The sequence below is a fragment of the Hippocampus guttulatus genome, chromosome 15 (genome assembly GCF_054856545.1).
Source record: "Hippocampus guttulatus isolate MCC_2025c chromosome 15, RoL_Hgut_1.0, whole genome shotgun sequence".
Taxonomy (NCBI): domain Eukaryota; kingdom Metazoa; phylum Chordata; class Actinopteri; order Syngnathiformes; family Syngnathidae; genus Hippocampus; species Hippocampus guttulatus.
In genome coordinates, this window is record NC_141275.1 from 4,203,905 (window position 1) to 4,225,284 (window position 21,380).

Sequence of the window (21,380 nt, forward strand, 5' to 3'; positions counted from 1 at the left end):
TGGCTGAAATCAAAGGACTTGGACAATTTAAAATGGTAATCAGTTATTAGTCAATACATTGATTAATACATGAGCCCTCTCAATTCATCCGTTTTCAACAGTATTTCACTTGGACTGGCCACCATTTCTTCAAAAGATACAAGATAAAGTAATTGTATTTGTAATTCATGTCAACAATGAAGTAGGGGTGATTTGAAATTGTGTTTTGAAACGGACTATCCTACGAGCAGTTACAAACGTTAATATTTAGTCATTTGGAAACATTATACCAACCGTAAGTGACCATCGTGACATTGGATTCCAAAAAATCCGAACGGTGATCAAGCATAGTTGACCTCAACAAAGGAAAGTAACGATACGACGGCGAATGAAACATTTGAGTTCAATCATGAGACGCCCACTTTTTTTCTTCCCCTAAGTCAACCGAATAGAAATCATATGACTTTGAGACCCAGACGCATATCCTTATCATAATTACCAATGCAATTCTCATTCCGATACTGAAAATAATTTAAAAAGACTGAATAGAAATTGATTTTCCCTGATGCATTTTAATAGCAAGAGCCTCGGTGGAAATGTTGAAATAATTCACCCTTTCATGCACCAATCATGATAACCCTGTAACCCGATAATATGATAAGCTGTCCACTGTAGTGACCGCTGTCCCCAAAAGGGTTAAAACAATGCATCTGCATTGAGATGATTTTAGTTTGTGCAACCACCGGACGAAATAAATTTGGGTGAATTCAACACACCATTTTTTTGTGTGTGTCGTGACTAAACTGGCAACATTAAAAACAACTAAGCAAATTAATGTGTTGATGATGGATCTTCGAAAGACCGGGATGAGGTTGTAGGTTGATAATCAAGCATGTGATTTTTTGGGTTGGGTGGGTGACAGCATGACTCAGCTTGCCAAAACATATTGATCCATTATCAAACCTTATTAAGTTAAAAGACTTATTTTGCTGTTGGAGTGAAATATTGGTATGACGCCAATCTTTTTTTCTGGAAAATTTGTGAATCACTTTTAGTTTTTAAAGTTCTGGTTTGCAATATATACTGTGTATATATATATATGTATATTGTGAATCACTTTTAGTTTTTAAAGTTCTGGTTTGCAATATATACTGTATATATATATACAAATTATATATATATATATATATATACCGGTATATATATATTTGTTTGTTTATTTATTTTGCAGAGGGGTTGTTTGTTTTTATGTACATTTTTAAAGTAGTACCATAAGCAAATTGTGTTGACAAAACAAAAAACAAAATTGGTCTGGCCTTTGCTTCTGCCTGTGCCATTCTGTCTCCAGTCTGTATCGATGTTGATTGTTATCGTGTGAATATTGTTGAATGTATTGTATGATGACACACAAAAGTAGAATGTACTGCCGTCCCAAGGTAACTAAATACAATTTGAAGACAAAAAAACAAAAACAAAAAAACCCGTCAAACTCAAGATGTACAGATGAATGCGCTCAGTGTAGTGTGAATACTCTGACTAGCTACTAACCACGAAGTTGGAAAATACTAGCTATCGACCATGGCTAAAGATCAACTGTAAAGTGACAACACAAATCTTATAGGAAGGCGCTGAAGTTTGTATAGTGCAGCCCTGTATCACGAGTACAGTACTGCAAAATTGTGTACATTCTGTAGTCATACGTGTACTCCAAGGAAAGCTAGAAGGTTGTACAGTTAACTCCCAGGGTATAATTCTAAACCATACAACCTACTACCTCAACCCGGATGCACACATTTTCTTTTGAGATTCGTAAATGTCCCATTTCATATTTCACGTCACGCCACCGTGCCACAAATGTGAGTCGGGCGTCGCTCGTCATTTGATGTAGTGCGGTATGAATGTAGCACTCGATCAACCTAGCATTGCAGCAAAAAAAGAAAGAAAAAAATGGTTGAAATATGATGTTCACACCACAATGACAAAGACCCACAGAGGCGAGCTTGTGCTGTCAGATTTGCCACAAGATCGGATCTACGGGTTTGCGCCACATGGTTATAGAGCCAGAGTATCAAAACAATTTCAGAAAATAGAATCGGCACGAATGGACGAACGACGGATTCATGCAGAGATCCAAAGTGACAACAACAACAGCAAGAAAAATGTTGGAATTGTCATCCCAGATATGATCAGTGGTGGAATCAAAGGCAAGACAATAGCATAAAACCTACCCTTCGTGGATTTGTTCCTCAATCGACTGTTTTTCTGGCCGGGGTCATTTTCGAGTTCAAGTCCCTAAAAACAAGAGAAAAAAGACCCTGTTCTTATTTATTCTTTTTATTTTATTTTATTTTTTTACTATTCCACAATAGTGTGTCTTTGCCGCTTGCCACAACACATTTTGGGTTTTTTATTATTAATATGAGAAGAACGGGGAAAAAAAGAACATTGGTTTTTAAAGAAAAAGAAACAAAACGGACAAAAACAAATCGCTGGTGCTAACTCGTGTGTGTTGTGGAAGAGGATCGCGCCAAAGCATTTCCCACAAATCCATTGTTCTAACAGCAATTACTCCACTGTAATGGACTTACAATCCCAACCAAGGCCACGGAGCTGCTCGACTCGTCTCCTTTCTGGCTGGCATGAATGTTACTGTGGTGTGAGGGGTTTATTCAACTTAGCCAAAAACCGCAGAGAGTCGAGCGCGGAGACATAGAGAGAGAGATGCCAGTGTAATCAAGCATGCCACGGTCAGCTACCATTAACTGTGCCAGTGCCAGAGAGCCAACAGCAATGGAATATTCCTCCGGTCGCAGTGCGACAACACAAGAAGAGAGCAGACAATGAAATCGCCGTCGCAATGTCATCTGATTTATCATCTGGATTTTTTTTTTTCAATTCAAAAGAGCAGCGGGAATACACAGGCGTTTTTTTGTTGTTGTTTTTTTACTCGAAGCCTTCTAAAATGAGCATCCCCGTGCGGGGAATGTACAGACTCAGCTCCGCAGTGGTGGTGTCCGCCATTTTCTAAGTAACAAACCCAAAACAGGAGAAGAGAAAAGCTGCAACTCAACTTTTGCTACAATCGTTAACTCAGAATCCGACCCCGTACACGCCTCCCGTATTCGTGCTGGCACAATAATGATAAAATCCTGGCAAGAGAGATATCATGAGTTCCTACCAGAGAGCCCTGCGCGGTATTCAGCTTACACTGTGAAGACATCCTTTGTCTGAATCAAAATATTAGCCCCAGTGTGCCCCCTCCCAAAATCTGCCACTTTCTTTTCAGGAGTCATGGCAACCCCCTTACATGGCACGCCGCCCAGTACCCTGAGGAGGGTCGAGGTAGAGGCTAATGTGGTGTTGAGCAGGAATGTTTGATGCCTTCCAAAGTCAACTCGAGTAGAAGCCTGCTGGTTACTTCAGGTGCAACGCTTAATGTTTGTTCTTCAGCACAAAACGCGATTGAAGAAAAACTCACCCCTGATTATAAATATTTAGTGATGATGATGGAAATGCTTTGAAGGCACTGTAAGCATATGAAATGTTTTTATGTGAAATTTACCGCATGGATTAATATTCGTGAGTTGAAATATCATTTGTCACGACAAAAAAGGTTATGCCATTAATCGCAAAGGCAACTTCAGCTCAACTCACGTTAGATCCAAATAGTACGAATAATTTACGGAATGCTTCATTCGAAAACAGACCTGCTTAGCAACGACAACAACAGATGAGGAAAAAAGGACAGTGTTGACTTCTAGGGGAGTGGACAGTAGCTTTAAAGAAAAGAAAAGCAGAAACGGAGGCACATGATACCGAAATAAATGTGAAAATAAACGTCCATTCTATCTTATGCGTGCAGGTACTCAAGATTGGATGTAAGTTTATTTTTGTCATTTCTAGCAAAGTATATCTTTAAATGTAACAATGACTTGGTTATTATCAATCTTTTTTTTTCTTAGATGTTCGTGATGGAATGTAAACAATTCCCAATTGATTCATATATTTTAACCTCGGCCAGGGTGGTCTGCTGGTTTGCGCGTTGGCCTCACAGTGTAGAGGCGCAGGGTTCCATTCCGGCTCCGGCTTTCCTGTGTGGAGTTTGCATGTTCTCCCTGTGCCTGCGTGGGTTTTCTCCGGGTACTCCGGTTTACCCCCACATTCTAAAAACATGCGTGGCAGGCTAATTGAGCACTCTACATTGTCCCTAGGTGTGAGGGTGAGCGCGAACGGTTGTTCGTCTGTGTGTGCCCTGCGATTGGCTGGCAACCGGTTCAGGGTGTCCCCCGCCTACTGCCCGACGACAGCTAGGATAGGCTCCAGCGCACCCCCACGACCCTGGTGAGGATGAAGCGGGTCAGAAAATGGATGGATGGATATTTTCACCCTTTCATACAGCAATAATGATAACCTGTAACCTGATAACATGATTGGCTGTCTACTGTCGTGACCGCTGTCCTTTTGATACTGATTTGCGTGTGATGAGAGAGTGGCAGACCTACAAATTTCCCTCATTAATTAATAGCCAGTGATTCTCAAAATATGGTCCGCTAACCTCTCGTGCTGGGTGAAAGAATCATTGCCTGAGGACAATTCTGCAATACAGGCATACGCAATTCATTAAGCGCACACACACACACACACACACACACACACACACACACACACACACACACACACACACACACACACACACACACACACACACTTGTATTGAACTTATAAGATGAATACATTTGCATTTAATCTTTAGTAACAATTTGGTGGTACTTGGAGAGTTAAGTTCACATTTTTGGTGGTTCTTGGTTTAAAATATTTGAAAACCACGGCTTTAACAGTGATGCAACTTATGCCAATAATTTCTACATCTACAATTGACACACCACCGTTGACTTTTTGCAGTGATCTGAGAGATTCATTGGCAAATGTTACATTTTGCGTACGGATCTCATCAGTTTTTGTTTTACATAAAAAATAGTGGACATAAAGTTATATGCAGTTTATTTTAAAGGTAAAAAAGACGTATAGGAAAAGAAAAAAAGAAAAACCTCTGGATCGTGAGGTTCCTATTGATTCCCAGCCCTCGAATTTGGCAGGGTTAGAATGCTGGCTTCTCCGGTAAATAGTACCAGGTGGTGCCAGAGTTTGCCAACGGAACGTGCATCATTTCTTTTTATTCTGCAATTGGCTAGTGACCAGTCCAGGTTGTACAAATATCGCACTTTCCCTCATCTTATTTAGTCTTGATCATAAAGCTCTTTGACTGTACATTTAAAAATAAAGAATCCCAGATAAAATAGCAAGCATGTTCTCTCATGTCATTAGCCTTACTCGAGTCATTTGTAGCTGACTGTTTTCCAAATACAAAAAAATAAAAATGTTCTTTTCTAAAGTGTGTGGGTTTTTTTTTTTTATTTTGGAAATGTTTAAATGACTTGAAAAACGATGCAATTAGGCAAATGATGATCATGTCTGCAGTTCGGTCACAACTGCGGCCAAAACAAATTCGGGTTTTTGCTACAATTCAAGTCATGGACCCGTGTCTCATTGAAGAGCAACATAACCAACTGGGCCCTGCGATTGGCTGGCAACCGATTCAGGGTGTCCCCCGCCTACTGCCCGAAGACAGCTGGGATAGGCTCCAGCACCCCCCGCGAACCTAGTGAGGATCAAGCGGTTTGGAAAATGGATGGATGGATAACCAACTGGGAAGGAATCAAGGTCTGTCCCTGGAGCCTCACATATGTTGGCTTTTCCACTCAGTTTAACACCATTTTTTTTCCATCACACTTTTAAATGATCCAATAGATCTGAGTAGAGCATGGACATTCGCCAAGGATTAACTTTTAACAGTTGTGTGTGTGTTTTTTTAAATCGCAATATAAATTAAGACATATTTTTGTTTGTCTCACATCGGCGCAAACAGCCTTATCTGCTATAAAAAAAAAGTACAAAGCAATGCATAACTTTGATTGAACTCACACATTTGCAAAAACAGTGAGAGAAGATAAATATAAACACAAAGGCTAAGTTAACTCAAATCGGGAATGATACTGTCGATCTACAATAGTGTAAGCACTTTCGCACTTGAACTGGAAAATAAGACTATGTTCATACTGCAGGTCAATTACAATTTTTTTTCATCGCATATGCAACATGTATCAGATTTTTTTTTCATGCAGTGTGAACGGTACAAGGCAACACTTTTTCAAATTCGACCAGGGCCTCTTTCGAATGTGAATCCAACCACCCGTCCATTTTCTAATCCGCTTATCCAAATGAGGTTCACGGGTGTGCAACATAGACGAACAACCATTTGTGCTCACACAATGTGGAGGGGGGGGGGGGGGGGAGTACCCGGAGAAAACCCACGAAGGCACAGGGAGAACATGCAAACTCCACACAGGAAGGCCGGGGCCGTAATCGAACCCTGCACCTCTGCACTGTGAGGCGGACATGCTAACCAGTTGTTCACCGTCCCGCCTTCATATGCGGATAAAAATTGAAAATGTATGCGATCCATCTGCAGTACGCTTACCCGCACACATCCAATCTATAGGTCATCATGATTGGTTCATATCAAACTTCTTTGTTGTCACAATAAACATCATTCGTACTCTATGGTTCTTTGAACAAGTCCTGATAGATCATTTGAAACAAGTGATAGGACTAAACCGATCCATTATTGGTAATGGATGCACATAAAGGTCTGAGGTCTTTGTTAACGAGGTAGGAATCAATTTGTGGACAATAAAACACTACACTAGTGTAGATGCAAAGATCAGGATTCAATCCGAAAAGTGTTGCATTGGTGTAAAAATAAACAAATAATTATAAAAATAAATAAATAAACACGATTTTCATAGCTAGTCCTGGAATCAAAGAATAAAAGAACACCAATATACTGTAGATACAAGCCAAGATGCCAGCTATCACCCAGCCTTTTTTTGTTCTGCGTTACAAGCACGACATGGCGTCGGCAAACTAAACAATAAGCAGCAGTTTGGCAGATAGTGAACAATTCTTCCCCAAAAAGAGGCCAAGTGGCTGTGTGTAGTCAATCCTAGATTGTAGTTTGAAACTAAACATTAGACAAAAAGAATTACAAAAGTCTTATGAAACTCTGCTAGCTTAATGCTAATACACAATGAAAATGCCAGATGGGCTCACCAAACTAGCATCTATGTCGCAATATAAATCTTTAAACTTATATTTAAACATAAGGTATCACAACTCATTCAGTGATATGTACACAGTTTGAAATGAGCAAAAGAGCCTTTCAACAAAAAAGAATAGAAAAAAATAAAAAAGATCCAAAACAGTCTCCCTTGGGGGGAATGTGGGTCATTTCATATCCTGAAAGGCAGCAGACCAGGGTCAGAGTTCAAATTAGAATAGGGGAGCAGAGGTTAGAAGACCCCCTTTGAGATGGGATCAACCATTGCCAACCAGACAGGGGTGAAAAAATTAGACACATTTTCCAACCTAGTCAGACATAATGTGATAGATCTGTGGGGGAGGAAGAAATATGCTACACACACACACACACACACACACACACACACACACACACACACACACACACACACACACACACACACACACATACAATTACAACTGCTTCAACATCTCCAGCCATTTAAACTGTCATTAAAAAAAAAAAAACAATCAAAAATATACAGCATATGCGAACCCCTCAAAGAAATCATCTACGCAACACTTGAAATGGAACAAAATCTGTGACACACATCTGCTTTCTTAACCAAGTTCATCATGCTGGCAGCTAAACAGGCAATTTGTGTTTTGTTATTCTCAACAGGCGCACAAGTTATTTTCGGCCCGGCTCTTATCTCCATTAAATTAATGTTGCCTCAAGCCATCACAGTAAAAAAATAATAATTAAATAACATTCAACAGGTTTACTGTATCTCAGTCCAAATTTGTATAGTTTGCCTCAATGAGATCTCACCTCACATTGCCGAAGATAGCACCATGCTGAAATGTGATATTGCACTCAGAACATTTGATGTGATTCAAATTTTTGTCCGGCGTTTCTATAAACCGCATTCAGCAATGAGAAGCCACCTTCCCCTTAAAAAGTGGCCTCATTGCACGCTGCGCATTATTAAACCGATGCCCCTTCTGATCTTTTTTCCATATTATCATATTCGGTGACAGTCAATTTGGGGTGCAATATTGCTTTTAAAAAAACGAAAACAATTTCTTGTGAAGAAAGCCCGGGGGGGCGGGGGGTTGATGACTTTGCCCGGCCCACCTGTCTGTCGATCCCGCTGCCTAGCACCAGACGAAAACTCTGAGACGATTTTTACCAAGCGTGATTGGCTGCAACCGACTAATCAGCAGCCAATCAGAATGCGCATGTGTGAGTCAGCCTGGGCGAGGTAAAGGGAGAAGGAGATGCCGCGCTCAAACAACCAAACCTTACTCCGCTCACTACAAAGAGGGGAAAAGGGAATGAGTCAAAGGTGGAAAAATTCTTCAAGAGCAAAATCGTCTCGTCATTTTCTGGCACCTCTTGAGCGTGACTATTGCTTGATAATCAGTCACTCGCTCAGAGACGTATATTTGCAATCTTAGCAAAGCCAGAACAGAACTGAAAGACATGTTTCCGAAAGGCGCTCAATTGATTAGCTGACGTCGGGCGACGCTGCTGTCGGACTGTACTTTTTTTTTTTTGGACGAGTGAAAAAGCAAATCGATAGCTAATGAATTCCAAATGGCCGGATTAAAGAAACATAAATGTATCCCACACATGAGTGCGTCAAGTAACCCGAACCGATCAATGAACGCCTTACAAAGCGAGAGGAATGGATCTTCTTAATCGACAGCAAATTCAATCAAACAGAAATTAAAATGGATTAAAAAATACAGGATATTGCAATTGAAGTCTTAAGTCTTCGGGATTGTTTTGTTGTAAATTTTCCGTCGTTATTGCGCTCTCCTTATCAGGCAACGGGAGCAATATCGAGCCAGCTCAAGGCAAATCGGGAGAAAATGGAGCGAAATGAACAGGAAGCAATAATTACCTTTTCGGCTTGTTTATTTGCTTTCCGCTGCGGGGCTTCTGCTTCTCTTGCAAAAGTTGCTGGTTTAAGATCATGGCTTGGGAAAAAAAACAACACTGATCTTTTTTAGCGTATGGAAATGCATCAGCCATAACTCGAAACCGCAATGTTTTACTGCTGTTGCTTGTTCTCACAAGTTGAGAGTTTTTTTGTTGTTGTTGTTTTTACAAATCAGTGAGAAATTTAAAACGAATGTGCTATACCACAGGTGTCAAAAGTCAAGGCCCGGGGGCCAGATCTGGCCCGCCATGTTATTTTATTTGACCCGCCAAAGAAAATTGTGTGTGTCAACTTGCATGATCCTTGCTAAAATCTCTACCTAAATGTCATATTGTCATATGTAATAAATAACATTGAGTTTTGGCAATCATTTTCCTACCCTGTAACTGAACAAACTATAACAATTGACTGATTTCAAAACTAGTAATCCGTTAATTTGTTGTGTAATTTTTTGTGGTTTCATAGCGGCCATCCAAGGGAACACATAACTCCAATGTGGTTCGTGACAAAAAATAAGTTTGACACCCCTGCAGTATACTCACATTTTTTGAGTACGTTTGAGTGTGTTTTTTTTCCATCAGTTTATCAACTACATCCGCAAATTATATGAGATGGTTGTCGGTTCTTAAAAGTGCACAGACATATTTTTGCATGTTTGGTTGATAGCCTTGGGTGTTATTAAATTGTTTTTTTTGATTGAACATATAAACAGATAATAGAAATTTGCCAGGATGTAAAGCGAAGTAAAAAAAAAAAAGAACATTTTAATCATTCAGCACAATTTCCATGTTCAAAGGAAGTAGAAAAAGAAGTAAAAACTAACTTTTCTCGTCCCACCCCTTGTTCTTTGTAAGTTTGAACTCGTTTGATTTTCATGTAGTAATATTCATTTTGTGGATGAAAAGAAAAGGGCAAACATGTAGACCTACTCAAGTGTACAAATGCATTAACACTTTTGCGTACTGTCATGACATACACGACATCTTTCGGTTTGTACAAGGGACGACAGAACCACCACACTCTGGCACATTTATATCTCACTTTTCTCATATCCTCATACACGATTATGATGGCAGATTTCAACAAACCTGCTCAATACTGTGCACCGTCGGTTCGGTCAGCCATTCAAAATAGCATCGATTCGATTTTTAAGGACGGACGATAATGTCACAGAAGCAGTTTTTTGACTCGCTCTCTCCAGGGCCGAAGAGAAATATGATTGTTGGTGGTAGAAAGGGCAACAACCGCTTAATTGTTCTTCCCAAATGTTTCAAAACGTGGATAACCACAGCAGTCGTTGGAGGACGGGGAAAGGAAGACCAGAAATTCAGTGAATATGCGTGAAAAAGGAGAGAAGACCCACCTAATTGAGTGTTAGCAGCTAGCGCGCTAAAATTCAGGCGCAGGGGTGAGAGAAGGAGGAATATTTGATGATTTTGAAATGGTAATTTGCACTCCAACACCTTTCGATAACAGTTGGATACTGGAAGGTGAAAAGTGTGGGCAGATCTCGGGGTGGCTAATAAAGCAGGTGACTTGCAGGTAAATCAGCACGCGGCCCGGCCATTAGCGTCCAAATGGCTTTCTAAGCACTTTTTGAATGGAACAGAGAACATGCTCCGAATAAATAAATTATTCACAGCGCAGCATGCAAATTTTATTGTGCTGGTGGGAGATGCAGCTATTTTGTTTGGTTTCTTTCTTTTTTTTGGGGGGGGGGGCACACTTGTGTACACTGAGGACAGCAGGATCTTCAATATTCAATAACTAAATTCAATTCAATAAAAAAAAAAGGTTTCATTGTTATTTATTTCCGCGGTTTAAGTTTTAGCATGACTAAGTGAAAGTGTCTGAGTTAGAATCTCGCCTGACATCTTTCAGTAATGAGTTAGCACTTTCTCCCTTTGCTGCAGCGGTTTAGTCCGAGTATGATCGTTTTTTTTTTTTTTACTCCAATTAAAAAAACAAAACAAAGCAAAAAAAACCCTCATGCATGTAGGCTTAATTGAAGACTGATGTATAGTTGTTCCCGTTGTCCTTGTCAAAACCCTGTTTGGCAATTATTTCAATGTATTACTTCAAATGCATTTTTAGAGTATCTGTAATATATGTAAAATGCTATTGAAAAAAACAGGGTGGGCCCAGGGATAGACTGGTTAACGCGTCGGCCTCGCAGTGCACAGGTGCAGGTTCGATTCCGGCTCCGGCCTTCCTGTGTGGCGTTTACGCGTTCTCCCTGGGCCTGCGTGGGTTTTCTCCGGGTACTCCGGTTTCCTCCCACATTCCGAGAACATGCGTGTCAGGTTAATGGAACACTGTAAATTGTCCCCAGGTGTTAGTGTCAGCGCAGATGGTTGTATGTCTATACGTGTCCTGCAATTGGCGAGCAACCAGTTCAGGGTGTACCCTGTCTACTGCTCGAGGACAGCTGGAATAGGCTCCGGCATGCCCCTTGTGAGGAGAAGCGGATCAGAAAATGGTTGGATGGATGGAATTATAAATGGTAGGTTTATGGACACTAATGTTATTCAACGAGGTGGTACAAACATTGATGGTTGGATACTTTTTCTTGCATTTGCACATTTACAGAAAGTCACCAGAAGGACCTCCCGAGAAGGAAATCATTTTGCGAAGGCGTGAGCCAAAGTATGAAGCAGACCCTTGTATTGGGGTTGTTCAACAGTCAAAACCATCAGCTCATAATTGCGCTTGTGTTTATATTCAAATGTAATGTGGTGTTGGGAAATGGGAATGTTGGCAGAATGTGTGTAACTTTATAGCAGGTAATTGCTTTACTTATTCACAGGACACAATCAAGGCCCTGGTCTGTGGTGATTTATAACCTTCCTATAAATAAACGCATTTGCCCCCCCCCCCCCCCCCCCCCGCTTTGTTTCATTCTGCTGGCTGCAGCCAGGTTGGCCTTTCAAATGAAAACATGTTCCAAATTGCCTTACCTCGATAATTAAAGCTTTTATATACATACATCTTTTTTTATGTATATTATTTTTTATGCATTAGAATTGTATTAATATTTTGTATCTATAAGGTATAATAAATTTGAAGTGTTACAAGTAATCGATGACTCTACAATAAAGAATAAAATAAATGTTTTTTTGGTACGGAGTTTTGTCTGGTGTCGACCATTCTGGGATCCTAAAACATTATTCGTTTCGTTTTGAACCGTGACAGTCTTGGCACTTCAAATTTGTAATTATCGTGACAAAAATATTTTACATGGGTTGTGTTGGGTGCGCAAGTGGCAAAGCTGCTCGGAAATTGGAGGTACGTGGATTTGTATGTTGCACATGGATGGTGGACCACCCCACCCCCCAGTGAAAAGTGCAACCAGAATCTGTGTACACCAGCATTTAATTTTGTTGTTAATGTTCAAATATATGCCTATTCAGCGATCAAAATCTATTTGATTTGAAAAATCTTGTCGATTGTGTCCAATATTTTATTGGGTTTGAATTGTGATGAATTACTTACGAAGCCTGGAATTCATCAATTGGCTATCATGTATTTTGAATAGGCTGTAAATCTGATTCAATGTATCAGAGCAACAATTAATCGGTTAATCGACAACTACCAGTGATTGATGATCAAATGATCATTATGTTTGTTATTGATTAATCATTGGGATGGATCGGTTTTAAAGCAAAATTGTCGAAGTCCTTAGAATTCCAGCTTTTCAAAAATGAATATTCTCTGATTTCGGTTGCATACTGATCATGGTTGTGTTATTAAAACTAAAATATTTGTTTTTACTTTGAAAAACAGTGCTCAGCATTTTTTTGTGTGCCCATTTTCTGACCTGTTACAGATCAAACCAGTCACTGAAAATTTAATTTATGTTTGTGCAATTTTTACCCTGTCACTTTGAAATAATGCCTTGGTTTTGAATACAGGGATCGTAAATAAAAAGTTTTTTTTAAATTCAATTCATCAATCGACTAAATAATTGGCAGGTTAATGGATTAGTAAAATAATTGTTATTTGTGGCCTTAATTAACCTTTTCAGGGACAGCAGTTACTACAGTGGACAGTGGATCATATTATCTGGTTACAGGTTGTCATTATTGTTGCATGAAAGGGTGAAATATATCATTGTCATATGGAACATATTCCCTGGGGACTTGCGTGCGTGAGCTTTGGGTGCTGCTATTTTCAATTTACAAGGTCCAAAAGTGCGTAGGGTTGCTGAATTTGGAACTGATGTTCAAAATCAAACGTATTTCGTTCGACGTTTGAGAGCGGGGGAGGGTGGCTGGCTCCCTTTCATCATCATGGTAATCTTGATATCATTTCCATTTTCAATGTGTGTGCCGTCTACAGGTGCCGCTCGCTCTCCAAAGCTCGGTAGCCCTTCTGAGAGTGTCAGTCAACAATGATTGCGGACAGTGAAAACAGGATGTGATCGAGGAGGGATTATATGGCTGCCTGGTGTTTCCACGGGGTCTCCCCTGCTGGGCGACATGGTCCTAGCTCCCTTTGTCTGCTGTTAACCCTTGAAATCCCGCGGAAGAACCCCTTTCAGGAATGTGTCACACACCCCGGGGGTGCGTTTTGTGGTGAATAATGACCTCAAAGGTGTTACAGAGGATTGCCACAGAGTTAATACGTCACACCCCCAAGAACAGAGTTCATTTGGTTTTAATTACCGGTAACCAAGCCCTGGATAATGGTCATGTTTAGAGTAGATGACAACAAACCAATAAAGGACTCACTATGAAACCCTAATCTGGAGTCTGATGGCCAAAACCGGATGAGGTTAATTTGCCTCCACACTCCAATTTAAGAAAAATGAATGATTCGGTTTCCAACGTAAAATATCGCAGGTACTGTTTTACAATAGCGGCCCGCTCGTCGACTGGTTAGTGCGTCAACCTCAAAGTGCAGAAGTACCGGGTTCAATTCCAATGGAATTGTGGAGTTTGCCTCCCTGTGTGGAGTTTGCATGTTCTCCCCGGGCCTGCGTGGGTTTTCTCCGGGTACTCCGGTTTCCTCCCACATTCCAAAAACATGCATGGCAGGCTGATTGAACGCTCAAAATTGTCCCTAGGTGTGAGTGTGAGCGCGGATGGTTGTTCGTCTCTGTGTGCCCTGCGATTGTCTGGCAACCGTTTCAGGGTGTCTCCCGCCTACTCCGAAGACAGCTTACCTTGTGAGGATAAGTGGATCGGAAAATGAATGAATGAATGAATGTTTTACAATAACTTCACAACTTAAAACAAAATCTTTGATATGCATTTTCTGAAGTAGTTACAGTCAATAGTTTTTGTGGTATGGAGACAAAAGCAGGACCCGGATGGTGTCATGATCCAGTTTTTGTGTGTCTCCAGCAGGTGGCAGGGGAGGGCCTTTCCTCGAGCGTGCACACCTGCTGCCATTGTGTTCATGAGTAATCCGAGGATTTAAGGACTGCCAAGATCCCATGTCTCATCGGCTTATTGACCCTGTTGCTGCTATTGCTCAAGTGTTGCTTTCTAGCCCTCTCAATCTCGTCATTTTTGCGCTCTAGTCTCCCACTTTGTAAGTATTCATGTTTTTTTTTGTCTTTGATCTTGCTCATGTTTTTGTTTTTGTGAAATTGGACATTAGTCGTTTCATTTGTATTCTTGGTGTTACTAACCTTGCCATTTGCAAGCACTTTTTAAATATTGTTTTCCCGGTTCTTTTGCCCAACTATTTCTGCTTCTACTTTGTCGGAGCGTTTTTGTGTTGAATCACTATTTTTGTACGGACTTTTGTTTGTGTCTATGTTTGTGGGATGCGATCGCCATTCAGTTTCTTCCCGAATTGTGTTAAATGGGGCGGAAGCAGGAGTGCGGGATTTAGAATACGTTATTTTTTTTAATCATGGAAAAACAAAGAATTTATCAAAAATACCAAATTAACAAAAGTCCAAAATACAAGACACAAAGTAACAAACAAGACGGTACTAAAAAACTGACAACAAGTGACTGAGGAAGGAGCTGATTGGTTGATGCAAGGGACAGAGGCTGATGAGAACCGGGGGAAGCAAAGACAGAATGAGCAAGACAAGAAATGGAACACACGAAAACAAGATATACCATGATTGTTCATTCAGGGAATATTATGCGGGGGCGGGGGATATTAAATGTTTTCTTCAGTTTCTTCTAATATATCCATAATCGCTGTATTATGATATCAGCAAATAGTTTCGGAATTTACTGTGTATTTTTCTCTGAATTGACAATAGTTAGCTTTTGCTAGAGGTCAAGAACTCATACTGACGCACATTTAGGTCAAGAATATAAACCAATTGACAATGGTTAGCTTAAGCTAGAGGTCAAGAACTCACACTGACGAATATTTAGGTCAAGAATATAAACCAATCAGTTGAAAAACAGTAAAAACATCTCAGCTCAGCTCAGCAACAAAGTTCATCAGGTGCTGTTCGTAACCTCGGAACAAAAAAATCTGCCCGTACTGTCGTGAACCAAGGACCCACGGTGCAACGGTTACCCAGGAGGCATTTCTGCACCCGGTACCTTTGAATGCAAGTGTTATCCTCCGAGAGACAGTTCAATGCATTCCGCATTACCAGCACAAATGATTTACGATGCGGACCTCTGAAACCCAAAACCATCAAACCAATGGCAAATTACCACGATAAAAATAAATCGTGATGTGATCGGGTCAGCGAGGCCAAAGCACAAAATGTCTCTGGGTGTGTATTTACTACACGGTGCATTAACAAATAAAGAACGAGGTCCAGAAAGCCAATTAATGTCCATCCACAGTCAGAGAGCCACCGTGCATACTTTTGATGACGTTCTACAAAACACACTCCGAGTTAACAGGAAGCATCTCTGATCGGCTCGATGATCTTTGTACATCGAAAGCGTTCAGATGATATCTGGGGAGGAGCGCGGTGCTTGACTGTCAACTGAGCTGAGAGATAACAGGTGAGAGGGAAAACAACAAGGCCCTCAAAGCCGATCGGAGTTGTGAGCAAAACCGCCGAGGCTTTTTCCACAGCCACGTTTGTCGGGAAACGGAGCCAATTAAGGACAACGTAATGTCATCTGTGTAGCTCGATAAAATGTCTGAAATGCGGCACCTGAGTGAATGCGGAGAGCACAATAAATCTCCAATTCAGCTGCTGCAACAAGGTCAAGGTTTTTTGTTTTTTTTTTGTCAAACACACTAATGGTCCCCTCCTTCAAGCAACACACATCCTTTTTCACATTAAGAGCTCTTGACTCTCGCTCAAATTGAAATCAGATGTACCAAGCCTGTTGTGTGTGTGTGTGTGCGTGCGTGTGTGTGTGTGTTTAAATTGCGATTGTAAATTGTAATTTAAGAGAGATTTTTTTTTCTTTTTATGAGCTGTTCAGTGAGGTATAGGGTAAATGGAACAAATGTGTTTTCTTCTAAATTGCTGCCTGGGAAAATGACAGTAATAATATATATCATATATTTGGACTATTTCTAAAATGATCAAAATAAATTGAACTAATGCAAAACAGATCTCATTCCATTTTTTTTTTTTCGAGACAGCATCAATCGAGCAATTTTACAGCATTTGAACCCCAGCACAGTTGATTTTCCTGTTTCGAGATCTGCTCTCAGATCATTCATGGGAATTCCTAGACAGTGAATAAAGGGGAAGAATGTCTGGATGCTACACGACACTAATCTTTCTCCCAGTCTCAGACCCTTTGTTGTTGTTGTTATTTTTTTTGTTTTTTTTTTGACAGTTGATTTAGAAGACTGGAGAGGTATTCGCACACTTGTCAGCACACTTCCAAGCGACATCGTCATAAAATCCAAATATGCACACGTTTCCCCGGTCCAACTGCTCTTCCTGCAAATCCAAACAGACAAGTGACGCGACATTTGGCGCATGAAACGGCGACTCTCGCGATGATGAATTTACAGCTCGACAGATGAAAGTTGAATAAATATCCAAATATATATATATTTTTTTAAAATGATAGCATATCACAGAGCGGTCTCTCTGAAGGCCGAAGTAATCAAATGCAGAGAAAGGGATGATCAAACGCAAAGGATATCAGAAGTCTTTAAACTCCAGTAAAGTAGGGGTCAACTGTTCTCAAGCAGATTGAAAATTGTTTCTCCTCTGGCCAAAAAAAAATTAAAGTGGTGAAAAATTGGTTTCTATTGGTCATTTGTTCCAATTTTTCTATTTGGCAAAATATGAAAAAAAAATAGTCCTATGCACTCTTGTCATCTCCCTTCTTTAACCCCCCCAAGCAGGTGAAGTCAGCCAGAGACTTTCCCACGGTCCAAGAGCAAATCCAGCACCCTGAGCCCTTCCTCAAGGCCGGCCATCTGTCCGTTCTGTTCGGAGCATGTTCGGGGGGGAAAGTGTCAGCCACACAACCAAATTCAACGTTCCAACACACGTCTCTGTGGTGAAAGAAAGCCCAACGCATCCATTCAAGTCAGCGCACATGACTTGCAGCCAAACACAAACACATCACTGAACAGATCCTCGGAATAATTACGCAGCTTGCTCAAGCTGAGTTGGTCCAATATTATTCCGAACGAGGAATGATCACAGATGAATGGGATGAATGTTGCTGTTAAAAAAAAAAAAAAAAAAAAAAGGGAGAATAGATGATGCATTTTTGAAACCCCCAACTAAAATGAGCATGGTTGGAGAGAAATCTCTTTCCGAGGATGTCCCTGCATCTCAACAAAAGGAGTTCCCCATATAAACCTTGACCTTTGCTCCCTGATAAATCATCAAGGGAATGTTTCCATTTCAAATGTACATGAAGCAAATTTGAGTTAAAAACAAATCTACGCTTTGCCCCCCCCCCTCAAAAAAAAAAGTCCAATGGCATTAGGATTGTATTCTTTCTTTCTCAAGAATAGGCAGACCACCAATTTGCATTTCACTTTTTTTCGGGGGGTTGTCCTCCACATCAAAGTGAGCAACTATCATTTTATTTCTCTTCCCTGACGGCTGCTGGTGGATAAGGTGCTCACTCCGGCCTGACGCTTTTTTTTTTTTTTTTAAATGCGTGACATTGCCTCTGTGGGAGCATGAGAACGGAGCTTTCTCAATTGTCGGGTCCCCCATACCCGGCCCGTAACCATGGAAGCAGATGCTTGCCCTCCCGGCCCTCCTTACCTCCTGTCGATCGCAGGCTGTGCGCTGCCTCGGCAGTGAAAAGAGGGTATGCGTGTCTTTCTCCTTCGCTCTGCTCGAACTTGCCCCACTCCTCAAAAGGACCCATTGAACAGGTCACTGGTCTAGACTTGTTTGCACGGTCCAGGGAGCAGCCTTGATGTAACCCTTGCTCTTCTCTCTCTCTCTCTCTCTCTCTTTCCCTCTGCCTGCCACGGCAGCCGCCCGGCGACTGAAGGCTGCGGAGGGTGCGGCGAGAAGAGTTGGGGGGGGGGGGGGGGGGGGGGACTTCGGAGACGTGTGTTTGAAAAGGAACCCCGTCCAATTTTTTTATTTATTTATTTTTTTTGCCATTGTGCCTTTTCATTCATCGATCGAATGAATATCGAACCTTCTGTCCCCGTGTGTGTGAAACGGATAGCTTGGTGAGCAGTTTGCCCTCCCTCCTCGCAGGTCTGTGTCCGGGCCCCTTGAGTTGGAATATTTTCTCAAAACGTATTCATATTTTTTTGAACCTCATTTTAAATTGATAGCAATTTGAGATTTTAACCACTCGGTATATTTTTAATTAGTAGGGATTTGGTAGCAAAAATTGGATTTGCTCATTTTCATTTGGACAAATTATCTGAGCCATTTGCTCCGACTGTGATGTATTCATATGAAATAAATTATTTCGTGAATGTAAGTAGTATCATGACAATCATGTTTAAATGAACATGATAAAGACGACGTTCACCTTTCAGTTCTGGGGAAACACTGAATATAAACGTTTCAATTATTCGACCGCCACTTGCGTTGCAAATATCAACAATTAAAACCAAATAATACAATCCATACTATTTAGGCAAACGATCGAGATCGAGCGACGAGGGAAATTAAACGCACAAGTGGGGAAAAGAGAGAGACAAGGATAAAGCTTTGGTAAAAGGTGAGACGATCAATGTCAACATATCAATATTGTTCCATCAAGCATACTGCCCATGTATAAGGTGATCGATAAGATTTACAAAGTAAAACTCATTTTGGAGTTAAGTTGACATTGGATTCTCACTTCCTGGAAAATGCCATTTTTTCCCCCAGTAACTTCATTCTAATCATTTCTTCTTTTTTTTCCCCATATAAATAACGACATTTAAGTTTCTATAGTTCATCTTGATTCCGAGCCAAATCAGAAAATGAAGTGAATGATTACCAAGCTATTTACAAAAAAATAAATAATAAAATTCCAAAAGGTCGCAGGAGCTGTGATATCCACCGCGCGGCGTGTGACAGGTCGCTACGCGGGGGCCAATTAAGGGGGCAGAATAGGGGAACAATGCCGGCAGAAAAAGAGCAAATTCAAAGGCGAGGAGAAGGAAAGCCAAAAAATAAATAAATGAAGGAACCAGTGAAGTAAGAAAGCCAAGCCATTGTTTGGCTGCTTTGCGGAGCTGTTTTCCTCCGCCGCTGAAAATCTGCAGCGAGCAAGGGTTATCCACACGCAGTACAAAAACAACAGAGGCAGTGACAGAAAGTGGTGGAGGGAAATGTTGTATAACAACTTTGCGTTTTATATCACTGAACCCAGCGGTGTCGTCAAAGCTCACAGCTCTACTTGGGATTTTGAGAAAAAAAATGTCAATTCAATGCTGGCAAAACATTCACCTTAGCTACAAATGACATTGTGATCAAACTGGTGAATGCATTGTGCAATGCATGTTTTACTACCCGAAGAAAATAGCCAATCGGGAATACATTAAAGTAGCGCGGCACGGCTCAGAGAACCAAATCTGCAAAATGTATTTGATTTTAATGCCACTGGGGTATATTCAAATGATTTTTCATTACACATTATAGCTGTAGAGTTTGTGAGGTTTTGTTTTGTTTGTTTTTAATCAAGGACATAACAACAACAATCTTCATGCTTTGTATAAAAGGAGAAAAAAAATACCACATCGTTTGGGGATGCATGCTTTTCATTGTCCGTCACCGAAATAGTCGTCTCCAAAGTTGCATGAGAATAAAAGATTCAGAACTCCGGAATACCTAAAGTAGGATCCTGGGTTGCCGTGGCGATGGTAATACCCGACATAGCTCGTAATAGCTTGATGCTTTCGATACTGCTACATTAATGCCAAATCCTCAAAACAAATCGCCATATGTACCATAACTTAAAGAAAATGAATAAGCCTACTCAAGCTAAATGTGATCTTCGAAGGGTTTGTGACGAGGCAATGAAAGGAAAAGAACCTCCTGCCTTTACGTACGGTACATTTCTCGTCCAAATAGAGAAATAACAGATCTGCCAAAATGTTTTCTAGTGACAGACAAGTAAACAACGTCCCTCCACCTCAGTCGTCCTACCTGGAAACGCAGGCAGCTGGATGCAAAGTGCAACTCGGGCTCTTGTCTGCTCTCTCTCTCCCGCTCGCTTGCAACACATCGTTACAAGGTAGTGAAGCAAACAAAATACTAGACAAATTGCAAGCAAAGTGATGCTCCGGTCACACTCCGAGGAAGCAGACAGTGACGGCAAGATATGTGACAGACACATCAAAAATTTAGTCAGGTATGACTGTCAAAGCATTTCTATGGCTACGAATTCTTTCCTACTTCAGAATTTAAAGTGTACTAAGGACTGAAACAGTGTTGAAAAAAAAAAATCGGATTTAATGACCACTCTGCTAAAAATTCCCATACAACTGAAACTAATGAAATTCCTCGTGGGTCAAGGTCACAGATTCCGAAAGAAATGGAGAGATTAGGCCATATAAATAATATATACGTTTTCCAAATTAAAAATTAAACCAAGACCACGTGAGAATAATCTTCAATTTCAGCTTTGACAACTTGGTGGTCAAGAAAAGTGCTCCGGTTTTCGATGACATGAAATGTAATTAGTATATCAGATTCAACCGCCTTTCCAACAGATCGGGCTTTCTTTTGCAAAAAAACAAACAAACGTTTGAATACTGTAAATAACCAGGTCAAGCTCACACGCTGCACACCGCACACGGGGGGCACCGTAATCAAGATCCTTGAAATCACCCATGCACTAAACTTACGCTGTCAGTTTGATAGCTTATTGTCGGTTGGTTATTGTTTCACGATATTTGTCTTGAGTGCCACTTCCTCTCCTGATGATGTGTCATCGCGTCACGTGGTTCGGGGCAACCAAAGTACGCACCTGTTTACCGATTGGCTGC

General features: G+C 40.8%; 1 long non-coding RNA gene across 10 annotated transcripts in view; it reads right to left on the minus strand.

Moving 5' to 3' along the window:
* LOC147193493 (uncharacterized) overlaps nt 1–21,380 on the minus strand; it is a 69,510-nt gene that overhangs the window by 26,042 nt on the left and 22,088 nt on the right. For 7 of the 10 annotated variants that reach the window (XR_015103025.1, XR_015103024.1, XR_015103028.1 and 4 more), the window contains exon 2: nt 2,208–2,271. This is a non-coding gene — a long non-coding RNA (uncharacterized LOC147193493). The other 3 variants (XR_015103023.1, XR_015103026.1, XR_015103030.1) reach the window with 3 other exon arrangements.